The sequence below is a fragment of the Hyaena hyaena genome, unplaced genomic scaffold (assembly GCF_003009895.1).
Source record: "Hyaena hyaena isolate Hyena2069 unplaced genomic scaffold, ASM300989v1 scaffold_259, whole genome shotgun sequence".
NCBI classification, from domain to species: domain Eukaryota; kingdom Metazoa; phylum Chordata; class Mammalia; order Carnivora; family Hyaenidae; genus Hyaena; species Hyaena hyaena.
In genome coordinates this window covers 366,875-381,685 of record NW_024080886.1, presented here as the reverse complement: position 1 = coordinate 381,685, position 14,811 = coordinate 366,875, and the positions used below count along the sequence as shown (strand labels likewise).

The 14,811-nt window shown below is 47.1% G+C and overlaps 1 long non-coding RNA gene across 1 annotated transcript; it reads left to right on the top strand.

Moving 5' to 3' along the window:
- Positions 1-11,324: 11,324 nt before the first annotated feature.
- On the top strand, positions 11,325-14,382 carry LOC120240563. Its single transcript, XR_005530655.1, has 2 exons — positions 11,325-12,484; positions 14,039-14,382. It is a non-coding gene; the product is annotated as an uncharacterized LOC120240563 (long non-coding RNA).
- Positions 14,383-14,811: the final 429 nt, after the last annotated feature.

Genomic DNA, 14,811 nt, shown 5'->3' with positions numbered 1-14,811 from the left:
CCCCCCGTGAGTTTCTGAGCCGGATTTGGGGGCGCGGGGGGGCAGTGGAAGGAACCCCCCCGTGAGTTTCTGAGCCGGATTTGGGGGCCGGGGGGCAGTGGAAGGAACCCCCCCCGTGAGTTTCTGAGCCGGATTTGGGGGCGGGGGGGCAGTGGAAGGAACACCCCCGTGAGTTTCTGAGCTGGATTTGAGGGCGGGGGGGTGCAGTGGAAGGAACCCCCCGTGAGTTTCTGAGCCGGATTTGGGGGCCGGGGGGGCAGTGGAAGGAACCCCCCCGTGAGTTTCTGAGCCGGATTTGGGGGCCGGGGGGGGGCAGTGGAAGGAACCCCCCCCGTGAGTTTCTGAGCCGGATTTGGGGGCCGGAGGGCAGTGGAAGGAACCCCCCGTGAGTTTCTGAGCCGGATTTGGGAGGGGCGAGCGCAACGCCCCCCCGCCCCCCGTGAGTTTCTGGGTGGCTTCCCTGACAATCCCCAGGATTCTTTCCCAACAAAAACGAGACCCAGAGTGAAGAGCTGGGACACCCGAAGGCAGGGCGCCCAACCGCGATGGGTCCCTGGGTTCAGAGCACCCGGCGCCCAAGCAAGGCCAGGTGCCCCAGGCCATTTGCATTTCAGAGGCCGCGAACAGAGCTCCCCCTCCCGCCGGTGTAAGTGTGTCGGAGGTCGTGTGTGGATGCGCTTTCACAACAAATGACCCGTGTGCATGCGGACCGGGCTCTGAGCTGCCTCAGGGGAGGGAGGGGTCCGGCCCGGCCGGGGCGGCCTGTGCAGGAGGCGAGGCCCCATCCAAGAACTGCAGAGGCCAGGCCGTGCCCGGGGTGGGAGGGGGCTCCGGGAAAGCAGCGCCCAGCCCTGGGTGTGGCGAGCCGCCCCACCCTTTGGTCTGCGCCTGGTGGGTGGCATTTCCCGGGGCGTTGGGCCCTGCGCTGGCTCTGGTCGCTTGCTGCCAGGTCCGGAGGTGGAATGCAAAAAAAAGAAAAGAAAAAGAAAAAGAAATGCGCGCCCTGAGCAGGCCCGGGGCACCAGGCTGGAGCCAGGAGGGGTCAGGTCGCCGGGCCCTGCATGGCCCTGCCCTGCAGAGGGACTCGGGACCCACGTCTCCTTTGCCACCAGGAAGCTTCTAGGTGACTGAGGTTGAGGGTCAAGGCTAGGTCAGTTGGGGACACGCTTTTTTTTTTTTTGAAACTGAGGATTAAAAGTCAGGGTTGTGCAGCGCGGCGCGTCTGTCGTGTCCCAGCCCTGAGACTGGCCGCATAGACCTGTCTTCCTACGAATGCCCTCCTGGCCAGCCGCGGGCACGCCTGGCTGCACAGAAGCCGCTTTCATCCCAGAGGCTTGTAAAAATCCTTCAGCAACTACAGCGAGTGACTTTGAAGACGGAAGAGACGAAGGCCCGTAAGGACGCGTTCCGTGGTGGTGACAGCCACCTGTGTATAGTGTGTGTGTGTGTGCGAGTAGAGCTATACACATAAGTGTGTAAGCGCTGGATGACTGTAGATAGTGAGCTAAAATTCAAAAGCATGGGGGCGCCCGGGTGGCTCGGGAGCGTCTCACTCGTGCTTTCAGCCCAGATCGAGATCTCCTGGTTTGTGGGTTCGAGCCCCTGCATCAGGCTCTGTGCGGACACTTCAGAGCCTGCTTGGGGTTCTTTCTCCCTCCCTCTCTCTCTCGGTCCCTCTTCTGCTCTCTCTCTCTGTCAAAATATAATAAGCTTAAAAATTTGGGGTGGGGGCGCTTGGGGGTGTCCCCCCCCAGTCGGCTATGGGGGTGTCCACATAGGATGTAAACTTCAGAGGGGGTCTGGAGGAGATGTGGGCTCCTCAGTGTGTAGAGAGATGTGATTGGGGCGCCTGGGGGGGGCTCAGTCGGTTGAGCGTCCGACTTCGGCTCAGGTCATGATCTCACGGTCCGTGGGTTCGAGTCCCGCGTCGGGCTGTGTGCTGACAGCTCGGAGCCTGGAGCCTGTTTCAGATTCGGTGTCTCCCTCTCTCTCTAACACTCCCCTGCTCACGCTGTCTCCCACTCTCTCTGAAAAATAAAACATTTTAATTAATTAATTAAAATTTTTTTAATTTAATTAAGTATACTGTTACCTTCACAGGCTTTATGCATATTATACTATATATTATGTATGTCTAATATATTCTATAATATGTACTCTGATATGTTTTAAGACATATATTCTATTAGACATATTCTAAAAGACAGGCTCACGGCCCTTCACAGTATAGTAAATAGTAAAATATTGGGTATTATATATATTATGTTCAAACATTCTGTAATATATTCTAATATATACTGTTGTGTATATTTGAATATATTTTGTTATAAATTGTGACTTCTGTATTCTAAAAAACATGTTCAGGGGCACCTGGATGGCTCAGTTAAGCATCCGACTCTTGACTTCCGCTCAGGTCACGATCTCACGGTTCGTGGGTTCGAGCCCCGCGTCGGGCTCTGTGCCGACAGCTCGGAGCCTGGAGCTGCTTCCGATTCTGTGTCTCCCTCTCTCTCTGCCCCTCCCCCGCTCATGCTCTGTCTCTCTCTCAAAAATAAGTATTAAAAAATTTTTAATAATAAATAAATAAGCCTTAAAAACTAAATTAATTAAACAAATACCCAGGTGCAGCTGCCTTCAGACTTTACAAGTTATATATATATAACATTAGACGTATATTATACATTTTGTTCTAACATGCTATGATATATACTGTAATATATCTTATTATAGATTGTAATCCATATATTGGAAACAACAAGCATTCAGCTTCCTTTACAGACATGACAGTTTATATTGTTAAGCGTATTTACGTATGGAAAAAATAGGTATATATACTTCCGACTTAAATATATGTCTGCATGGTGCGTCTCACACGGGAAATCCCATATTGTGGAAATACGCGCGGTGGGTTTCAGTGCTGGGGTGCGAGAGGCCTTCCCAGCACCCCTGCAAAGCAGTCCTTCAAACCATGTCGGAAGGATTTGAATGTGGACTCGGCCGGAGACGGGACTGGATGCCCCAGGTTATGCCCACTTTGGATTTCCTCTTCTGAGGCGGGCAGGAAATTCTGAAATTCTGTTTAGCTACAGGATTAGTGTTTCCGGTGTCAGCGGCTAGATTGTCCTGGGATTCAGCAACCCCCGTACCGGGCGCCCTGTTTCAGTCTGTGACTCCCTCTCTCTCTGACCCTCCCCTGCTCACCCTGTCTCTCTCTCTCTCTCTCTCCTAGAAATGAATAAAACATCTTAAAAAATATTTTTTTGAGGAAAAACAAAAAAAAAAAGAAGAAATGACCCAGTCTGGTGACGGAAGTGACGTGTTCGCCGTGGACATCTCACACACCCTTCCCTGGGCAGGGAGGTCGTGGATTCCAAATGGACTCACAGCAATTAAGTCTCGGGGTGGAAACATGAGTAGCCCAATAATTGGGCGTTTAAGGAAAATCAGTGAATCATCAATCACTAACATCAAGCCAAACCCTAAGGCACCTTGTCTCCAAATTAAAGTTTAAAAACATCTGAGCAGACAGGCTTATTCTTGAGTGGAGCCCGGACTTGTGAAAATAAGGCTCCAGAACGCGCCCGTTTTCCCTGAGGCTTCTCGTGAGAGATTTCAGAGGAAAGCGTGTTATAGGAAGCACGGAGGGGGTGACGCGGTCTGGGCCACACCAGCCTGTCGCGAGGCTTGGCTGAGCTCCCTCGTCGCCCAACGTGTGCACGGAAAAATCTCAGCCGTGCTATTGAGCGCACCCAGCGGCATGATGCTTTGCACAGTGCGAATAAACAGCCTGACCCGATCGCTGGGGCCACGTCGCTTGCCCCCACTTCCCTCACCCTTACTCCTCCTGAGCTAGTGGCTGAAGCTTTCATTTTTTTTTTAATATTTTTATTTATTTCTAGGAGAGAGAGACAGCGTGAGCAGAGGAGGGTCGGAGAGAGAGGGAGTCACAGACAGACAGGCTCCAGGCTCTGAGCAGGCAGTCAGCACAGAGCCCGACGCGGGGCCCGAACCCACGAACCGCGAGGTCATGACCCGAGCGAAAGTCGGACGCTTAACCGACTAAGCCACCCGGGCGCCCCAAGTAGCTGAAGCTTTTAAGTAACTCACAACGTCACGTAGGAAACAGTCTCACACCAAGTTGTGTGTGTCTCCGGCCTGTAGGAAATGATAGACTAGCATCAAACTGTAATCTTTTGCAGATTAAATGCTTCTTAGAATCTCACCTTGCCCTACATTGAAAATACCGAGAAGACGGGCGCCTGGGTGGCTCGGTCGGTGAAGCGTCTGACTCTTGATCTGGGCTCAGGTCAGGATCCCACTCACGGTTTGAGAGTTCGAACCCCGGGTCGGGCTCTGTGCCGACTGTGCCCTACTTGGGACTCTGTCTCTCCCTCCCTCTCTCTCTGCCCCTCCCCTGCTTAGGCTCTGTCTCTCTCTCTCAACATAAATAAACTTTAAAACTGAGAATAATAAAATAAATAAACATACCAGGAAGACCTCACAAGAAAAGAAAATCACTGTCAATTCCAGGAGTATTAGGTGTAGACGGGAGATAGATTCGAAACCGTACGACTGGAAGAAAATGTTGGGGCCGGGGTTCAAATCCCCGGGTGGTCGCGGAAAAGACGTTCTAAACATGTCAGAAATAGAACCGCAGGGGGAAATAGATGAAAAAGATATGACTACCCCAAAATGCAAGAAAGTTCTGGAAATAGAACATTAAAACGCATTGATGGCAAACGTGTGGGGTATAACACTACATAGGCCAACTCACGTGGTCAAAGGGCATTAATGCACAATTAACCCCCAAGAAAGCGCATAGATAAGGGGCATTCACAGAGGGAGAGAAAAATGTTGGTAATAACTAATAACCAAGAAATGTATCGCACAGCAAACATGGCGGCTGTTTTTCAAAATCCAGCTAACAGTGAAGGATGGGTGATTCCCCACATGGAAGAGAATTCTTACACACTTTTACTTGTAAATCCGTTAGCGGAAGGACTTAACTGTGTTAGAAATGACCATACATTTTGGCCTAGTCATGTTATATGCACAAATCTATGTTTCAAAATTAAATTTTTGGGGCGCCTGGGGGCTCAGTCTGTTAAACGTCTGTCTGACTTCGGCTCAGGTCATGATCTCGTGGTTTGTGGGTTCGAGCCCCGCGTCGGGCTCTGTGCTGACAGCTCAGAGCCTGGAGCTGCTTCGGATTCTGTGTCTCCCTCTCTCTGCCTCTCCCCTGCTCATGCTCTGTCTCTCTCTCTCTCTTAAAAATAAACATCAGTATTTAAAAAATTAAATTTTGGAGAACATCACGGCTTTGTGATTAAAGTTACCCATGGCTATGGTTGAATAGCGTCCCCCAAAATTCACACCTCGAAGCCATCTCAGAATGTGGTCGTGTTTGGAGGTGGGTCTTTAAAGAGAGAATTAAGGTAAAATGAGGTCAGGAGGGGGGGGCCCTGATCTCAAAACTGGGGTCCTTAGAAGATGACGACACGGTCAAGCACAGAGGGACGATCATGTGAGGACACAGGGAGAAGGGGAGAGGCCTCAAGGGGAAATAGTTTTGGCCCCACTCGGTTCTCAAGACCCCCAGCCTCAGCCTTGCCTGGACCTCAGACCCCCAGCCTCACCCCTGCCTGGATCTCAGACTCCCAGCCTCACCCCTGTGAGCTCTCCCTTCCCCCAATGACGTCCCAGGAGCTGGCGGCTCCTTCTCGACCCTGCCTGGACCTCAGACTCCCGGCCTCGGCCCTGCCTGGACATCAACCCCCCGGCCTCGGCCCTGCCTGGACCTCAGGCCCCCGGCCTCGGCCCTGCCTGGACCTCAACCCCCCGGCCTCGGCCCTGCCTGGACCTCAGGCCCCCGGCCTCGGCCCTGCCTGGACCTCAGGCTCCCGGCCTCGGCCCTGCCTGGACCTCAGGCCCCCGGCCTCACCCCTGCCTGGACCTCAACCTCCAGCCTCGGCTCTGCCTGGACCTCAGACCCCCGGCCTCGGCCCTGCCTGGACCTCAGACCCTCAGGCTCCAGGGCCCGGAGATACTATGTGTGTTGTGTTAAACCCAGACTGTGGTGTTCTGTTATGTCAGTCTAATATATCCATTATTCAAGGCAGTTTTTATGATATGGAAAAAATAGAGATAAATTCAATATCCAAATAAAGGGGGATGTATACCTTTATGTTGGTTTGTATATGTGTGGAGATATTCACACCCTTCATAAATAGCAAAAAAAAAATAATTTTAAGTAGTATAGGTGGTAATGCGAATGTTATCACATACTCTGATCTTCCTCATATAACAAAATGACCTAAAAAAAGGCAGGAAAATGTCAAAGAGGTTGAGTCTCGATTACAATTTTTGCATCAATCTTTTTCAGTGTTTCCCAAACTTCCTCGTCACGAGGAGCACAGAAACGACTTCCGCGGAGAGGAAGTTGGAGAGGGGTGGAGGCCAGTTTTTGCAAAGTGAGAGATTGCACGAAGAGCCGCGGCGGCCACCGTGAGACCTGTGGTTTTGCAGCTCATCACCACTTCCAGGAGGGAGGCTTGAAAACTTCGATGAGGGCTTATCTGCAACCAGATTGTTTCACTGAGTCGGCAGTACTTCTGGGGACACAACGCGCAGGGAGGAAACTTGCAAAGTGGGGTGATGGGCGTGCCTGGGGTGGGAGTGAAGAGAAGCACGCGCCCCCGGCCTTGGAGGAAGGAGACTTGGTAGTGTGACCAAGCGGGCCAGCGTCGTCCCGCCAAGTGTGGGTCACACCCCCCCGAGGAGAGGTGCCTGTCGCTGCACCAGGACCCGCGAGGGAGCCACGATGCTCGATTTCTGAGAAGCGAAGAACTACCACGAGGTGGGAATGAGATTCCGTCCTGATAAAGCCAAGGGTCTGAGGAGGCTTCGCTCTTGCAGCCGAAAAGAGGTGGAGAAGCTCGTTGTTCTCAAGTCCAGAAGGCACCTGCTGTGTTAACGCCCTGAGGACGCGGCCTGCCCGCTGGGCGTTACACACGCAGGGCAGGCGTGTGGCCATTCCAAGTGTTTAACAAGGAGGGGCCCTTCCTGAGTCCTTTATACCAAAACTGATTCTTCGTGTGTCAAGATATAAGTGTGAAAATAAAACTGGGTGTTGTATGGAAGCGAGACACCTTGCCTTCTCCACCGGAAACTAATGTTACGCTGTAATAGCTGAGTTACATAGATCATAACTAATTTATACTGCACATCATTTATAAAAATGTGCATAATTTAGGGACAGGGAAACTTTTCTGAGATTACGCTGTAATAGCTGAGTTACATAGATCATAACTAACTTATACTGCACATCATTTATAAAAATGTGCATAATTTAGGGACAGGGAAACTTTTCTGAGAAAGCTTAGAAAATTTTGAAGGCATATTTGTGCTTGTATTGCCTACGAAAAATATATATAGGTTTTTATATAGACATTTATATGATAATGTGCTTAATATTATATATAGTGTATGGTTATATAGTATATATCCTATATATCACATATAGACTATGTACATTATATGTAGTAAGTACATAGTGATTATATTATATATGTAGTATGTACATAGTATATATATAGTTTATAGTTTGCAGTTTATATACAGTACATATATAGTTTATATATAGTTATATATTTTATATAATATATACATAGTGATTATATTATATATAGTATGTACATAGTATATATATAGTTTATAAATAGTATGCACAGTTTATAGACAGTATATATATAGTTTATATATAGTTATATATTTTATATAATATATACATAGTGATTTTATTATATATGTAGTATGTACATAGTACATATATAGTTTATATAGTATGCACAGTTTATATACAGTATATATAGTTATATATTATATGTAATATTATATACATATATGTATACATAGTAGACAAATATGTATAAACAAATCTACATATATAAATCTAAGTGTGGATAAACATATATACATATATACACAAACCTAAATATGTATAAAGCCGCAAATGCACCTCTTTGTACATATTTAGGTTTGTATATGTGTATTTATACATATATTTATAATCGCCTGAAGTATGCATAATTTAAAAGTATATAAGCTACTTTTACTTTTTTTTTTTTTTTACCTATTTTGAGGTGGGGAGGGCAGGAGAGAGGGAATCCCCAGCAGGCTCCGCGCTGTTAGAGCAGAGCCTGACGCGGGACTTGAACCCACAAACCGTGAGACGATCGGACTCCGTATGGAGAGTTGGAGGATTCACTGACTGACTCACCCAGGTGCCCCTAAACGTACACGAGCTCAATGTCAAGGCAGATGTTAACGTGAAAGGTACCTTTCTGCCCTTTCTCCGCTCAATCCCGACCGTCACCTGGAGTCTGATGCTAACCTCCCTGTTCCCTGGCAAGGCTGTAACCAGATGTTGGGACATTAGCCCCCCAGCCGGTCCTCAGGGTCTGTGCCAGGCCCTGAGCAGAGTCAGCCTGTCACCGCGGAGGAATGCAGCTTAGCTCAGGGCTGGCTGCCCGGCCCCCCACGTGATGGGCACCACGGACAGTGAGCAGTGAGAGACGGTTAGAGGGTGTGACTGAGTGGCTGGAACACCAGAAATAGCAAAGTGAGAGAGCCGGGGGACGGAGGGCTTACAAGGCAGTAATTGTCTGCATGCGCTACGTGCATATAATTGCATGTGCGTTAATCGTGTTTATCGTGTGATTTTGAGTGTGTGCAGAGATACAGGGATGTGTACGTGCAGAGATAGGCAGGTACTAGTGTGTGTGTGATGTACTAGGTCTCCCCGAGATGCTGCGATTGGAACAATGACCTTAAGGAGGGACACAGTCCGTGAGCACATGTTTGGGGACTGACGGGGACAGTGTGTCCGGAGCATGCTGGGTACCAGCAACACAAAGTGTGGCCCTAGAGGCCTTGATACTGACTCTGCCTCTTACTCTAGGTAGGATGGCCACACTGAGCACATAAAAACGTAGGATGAGAAGACCCCAGCCGGCTCAGTTGGCGGAGTGTGCCAGTCTTGATCTCGGGGCTGTGGGTTCGAGCCCCACTTTCGCACCAGGGGCGCCTGGGTGGCTTAGTTGGTTAAGCATCCAACTTTCGCTCAGGTCATGATCTCACGGTTCGTGGGTTCGAGCCCCGCGTCGGGCTCTGTGCTGACAGCTCAGAGCCTGGAGCCTGTTTCAGCCTGTGACTCCCTCTCTCTCTGACCCTCCCCTGCTCACGCTCTCTCTCTCTCTCTCTCTCTCTCCTAGAAATAAATAAAACATTTTAAAAAATAAAAATCTTAAAAATATAAAAAATAATAAAATTTTAAAAATGCACGATGCTCGGTAAAATCTGAATTTCAGATAATACATATATATCAGTATAAAATATGTCCCCGTGTAATATTTGGGACATACACTAAAAGCCAAGATGAATTTGCATTTCAGGTAAATAATAAATCATTCTTTTAGTATAAGTGTGTCCCATAGTGCATTAGGGATGTACTTATACTACATAGCCAGTTGAATTTGAATTTCAAATAAACAATGAATAATTCTTTGGTTATAAGTATGTCCTATGTAAGGGCACCTGACAGGCTAACTCAATTAGGCATCCAGCTTCACCTCAGGTCACGATCTCATGGTTCGTGGGTTTGAGCCCCGCGTCGGGCTCTGTGCTGACAGCTCAGAGCCTGAAGTCAGCTTCAGATTCTGTATCTCCCTCTCTCTCTGACCCTCCCCTACCTGCATTCTGTCTCTGTCTCTCTCTGGCTCTTTCTCTCAGAAATAAATAAACACTAGGGAAAATTTTTCAAAAACAATAAAAAGTAATAAAAGGAAAAATAAAAAGTCAAGGCATGCCCTTCCAAAGGGTAAGGGTGGGAGGAGGAGGGTAAGTCAATTCAGGGGGGTGGGAGGGATTCCACTGAATCACTTGTGTTCAGTTTCAGTTTTTGAACAGAAGGTGTTCTTTTATAGTGGTTTTTAATTATACTAATTGAGGGGCACCTGGGTGGTTCACTTGGTTCAGCACTCAGCTCTCAGTTTTGGCTCAGGTTGTGATCTCAGGGTCCTGTCTTGGGTCTGCGCTGAGTTCGGAGCCTGCTTGGGATTCTCTCTCGTGCGCTCTTTCTGCCCCTCCCCTTCTCTCTCTCTCATAATTAAAATAAATAAATAAAGTAAAATAATACATAAAATAAAATCATAAAATACAGCAAAATAATAAAGCACAATAAATAAAACAAAATAATATATAAAATAAAATAATACAATAATATAAAATAATAACATAAAAAAATAAAAATAATGTAAAATAAATTGAATACATTAATAAAATAAAACAAGATAATAATATAAAATAACAAAATAATAAATAATAGAAAGTAAAATAAATAAAATAATAAATAAAACTAAATGATAAAGTACAATAAATAAAACAAAATAATATAAAACAAAATAAAACTATAAAATAAAATAATAAACAAAATAATACTATAAAATAAAACAATATAAAACAAAATAATACCATAAAATTAAATGATAAAATAAAATAAAATAATAAAATACTATAAAATAAAATAATATAAAACAAAATAATACCATAAATAAAATAATAAAATAATAAACAAAATACTATAAAATAAAAATATAAAACAAAATAATGCTATAAAATAAAATGATATAAAACAAAATAATACTATAAAATAATACAACAACTATAAAATAAAATAATATAAAACAAAATAATACCATAAATAAAATAATAAAATAATAAACAAAATACTATAAAATAAAAATATAAAACAAAATAATGCTATAAAATAAAATGATATAAAACAAAATAATACTATAAAATAATACAACAAAATAACAAAATAATAATAAGAAAAAAATAAGATAATAGAAAATAATAAAATAGAATAAAACAAAATAAAATATTAAAATAATAAAATAAAATAAAGTACGAAACTGTTCAGCTGTGGGAGAGTGACAGTCATGTGTTGGGCGTGTGGCGCCCCCTCTGGGCTCCTCTGCACGACATGCTGCAGGTCACACGGGATGAGGGCCCAGCGAGGTGAGGAAATGACAACGGACCGTCTCTGGCACAGGGGGCATCTTTGTTCGGCCCCTGCCGTGCCCTGCACTGCCCTTCAGGGACGCTCTGCTCCCCGTGTCCTTGGTGCCCAACAGAGCGGGCGGCTCATCCCAGCACGAAAATGAAAAACTCCAAAAATGCACCTGTTCACACCGTGACGACTTCCTTTCCTCCTTCCTACAGGTGGGTCCTTCCTGAGAAGCCGCCGGAGGCCGAGCAAACAAAACAGAAACGAAATCTGAAAACAAAGCAAAAGCGGTGAGTCCCACATTCGACGGACAGAGAGATCTGCCCACTCCAAGTGTTTATGGCTTCCTGGGTATAATTAGGGCAACCCACGTGGGGCTCAAATGGATGGGCTGAGACTATCTGATGCCACTAATTACTGTTTATTGGGTTTTGCCTGTGTCACGAGCATTCTCACTGTGAGAGGCCTTGAGGTACGAGAGGAACGGGAAACCACCTTGGTGGTGATGTGCTCCTCAGGAACGCGCTGGCTGGTGCGCACAACGCCCAAAGGTGCTGCTGGACCAGAGTGGGAAAGACACCCACTCCGTGTGGCCGGGGACCCACGGAGCTCAGCCAGTGTTGGGATGTAGGGAGGCTCTGTGGGTTTACGGCCGAGCCTCAGGCACGTGAGAGCTTCCTCCGACTGCAGAAATGAAACTCCGGAGCCCTCCCTGTCCGGGGTCAAGTTCCCACGAGACACGGGTCTGGGAAGACGGAATAAAACACAAAGGCTTTTGTTTTCAGAGCCTGTCGCAACAGCATCGCTGAAGAAGGAATGCGATGTGTGCCCCATACGAGGAAGGGAAGAACAGCCTTGAACGTATTCCTGACTCAAAAGCACTGTGGGGACAGTCCCACGGCCAGAGGTGACGGAGGTGGGCCAGCCGCTGAGGACCCGGGACCATGGACGTCTCCGTTCTCAGCACACAGACCCTTCCGACCGCACGCAGCCCGTTTTGCATGACGTCACTTCTCTGGGTCACTGTTATGTCAAGGGTCCAGACTAAGCCCTCCCCCACCCCCCATGGAAGCCTGAGACCCTGATTGCATCTTGGAAGATGCCCCTGTGTCTGAAATATCATTCTCTGCAGAAGGGGACGGAATGTCCTTGGGAGGAAGATACAGAAGCGATCGGTTTCTCTGTTCACCCTGCAAGTCCGGTTCAGAACAGCCATAGGCAATCGGGGCATAGTCCTCAGTAAATGCAGATCACACTGGAAGTTTCCAGTATGTGCTCTGAAAACATCCCATCCCATCGCTCACAAGAACAGAGAGATAGATCCCACATTATCTGCAGAAAGCAGGAATGATGCCCGTGGCTCACGCCTGGAATCAAACCCAGATATGTGACCGCGAAGTATGCTTCGTGCACCAGGTATGGATCGGGGCCCACCAGCAGCACCAAACACATGATGCGTTTACAGAATAAACAGCAGCTCTTTATGCAGATGAGTGTTGGGTATCTTGTTTGGGAATTTGCCGAAGGCATTGGAAGAACGATGATGTAAGCTTTGCAGACAAGCTGGGGTAGATACGAAGACAATATGCCTTCGTGGGATAAGGAACTTGCGTGGTGTGAAATCCCGGAGGGATACAGGCATAAACACAGGTTTCGGAATGAATTTAGTCTGCTGTGTAGGACCGGAGTTAACAAAACTCTGTATGACTGGCCTTTAGCTGTTAAACATGGCGGGTATCTTATCTGTGAGTTTGTCCAGAGAGCGTGAAAAGTGTCTTCAATTTCCTGAAGATTGAAAATAGCGTTCAGGGGCGCCTGGGTGGCTTAGTCGGTTAAGCGTCCGACTTTCGCTTAGGTCATGATCTCGCGGTTCGCGGGTTCCAGCCCCACGTCGGGCTCTGTGCTGACTGCCAGCTCAGAGCCTGGAGCCTGTTTCAGAGTCTGTATCTCCCTCTCTCCCTGACCCTCCCCTGCTCACGCTATCTCTCTCTCTCCTAGAAATAAATAAAATATTTTTTTAAAAAAAGAAAGAAAATAGTGTTCAGTACACCGAGCTGCACACTTTAGGGTAAACTGGTCTGGCAGTGGACCCAGTCATCTGTGGGAAGACAGGGGGCGCTTTAATGCAGACCAGGAAGCCATCTCGATTGGGACAGGGCTATAGCTCTAACTAGTGGGATTTGAAAATGTTTCTGAGAGGTCTACAATGCCTACAGTGGCATCATTAAGGCTTCTGAAGGCTTCTGGATGAAGGTGAATTCCCAGGAGGGGATTCACCAATCCTTCCCCAAGACATATTCTGCCATGTTGTTGCAAGGTCAATGGACATGAAGTCTGGATCTTGCGTTGAATACACCATGTCCTTGGTTGAAGGTTGACACCGCCTTAGCCCATCCCCTCCCCACACACACACACATCAAAAGAGGTGCTTACCTGGAACCTGGTAATAGGACCTTACTTGGAAAAGATCTTTGTAGATATCAGTACAGATCTTGAAATGAGATTATCCTGGATTAGCCAGGTGGGCCCTCATCCGGTGGTGCATGTCCTTCTATGAAATAAGGAAAATGGAAATACACGCAGAGGAATGGCAGTGGGAAGGAGGAGGCGGTGTTGGATGCCGAAGGTTGCCAAGTAACAGCTAGGAATTCGGGGAGATATGGGAAGATTTGCCCTCAGACCTTTCAGGAGGTGCTAACCTTGGGTACACCTTGACTTTGACCTCCTGGCATCTAGAGTTGGGAGAGAACAAATTCCTGGTGTTGAAGCCCCTGGTCTGTGTGCCGTGTTTGGGCAGTGCTAGCTGACTAAGACATGGGGGCCAGGAGAAGGCCATCTCAATGTCCAGGGGAAGGAATATTGACCCCACTTCTTAATCGAGGAGGGCGGGGAAAGAAGATGTGATACAGGACATGTCAGGTCCTCTCTGGGACAGACTCAGCGGTGCCTCTTAACACGCCTCTTTTCCAGCGAGCAGTGCAAGACTTTTCCGGGGACGGTGGAAAGCTGTAGTTTACCTGAAGTTCTTCGACTCTCCCCCAAAATGCATTCGATCGGTGAATATGAGTGAAGCCAGAAGAATCTTCACCTCATCCATTTTCCTGAACATCACCTCCTGGACTTGTCAGAGCCACCCACACAGGGACTTTCGCCACCTACGGTCAACCCCACCCCGGCACTTCCTGCTGGTGTTTGCAGACAAACCTGTCTGAGTTCTACTCAGTCTTGATGTGTAAACAAGGCATGGCTTGAGGTTTTGGGAGTTCAGGGTGGGTTTCGTTGTTTTTTGTATTAATAAAACAGGTTTAAAGAAAACATGTATTTATTTACAAATTCATTAAAAATCATTTAGGGACTGTCTATGTTATTTCTCACATAGGATAGGTAGTAGATGGGTTATGTTCCATGTGTGTTTAATGCATCGTGCTGAATGCTTCCTCCCTACTCTTTAGCCCAGGGTCCCTGAACCTTGACACTATTGATATTTGGGGACAGATACATCTTTGCTGTAGGGGGCTGTTCTGCACATTGTGGGATATCCAGGAGCATCCCTGGTGTCCATTCAGTAGATGCTGCTAGCATCTCCTCAGTTGTGACGAGCAAAAATGTCTCCCCACATTACCAAATGGCCCCTGGAGGGAAAGGATAGGTAGATGATAGATGGATGGATGGATGGATGGATGGATGGATGGATGGATGGATAGATAGATAGATAGATAGATAGATAGATAGATAGATAGATA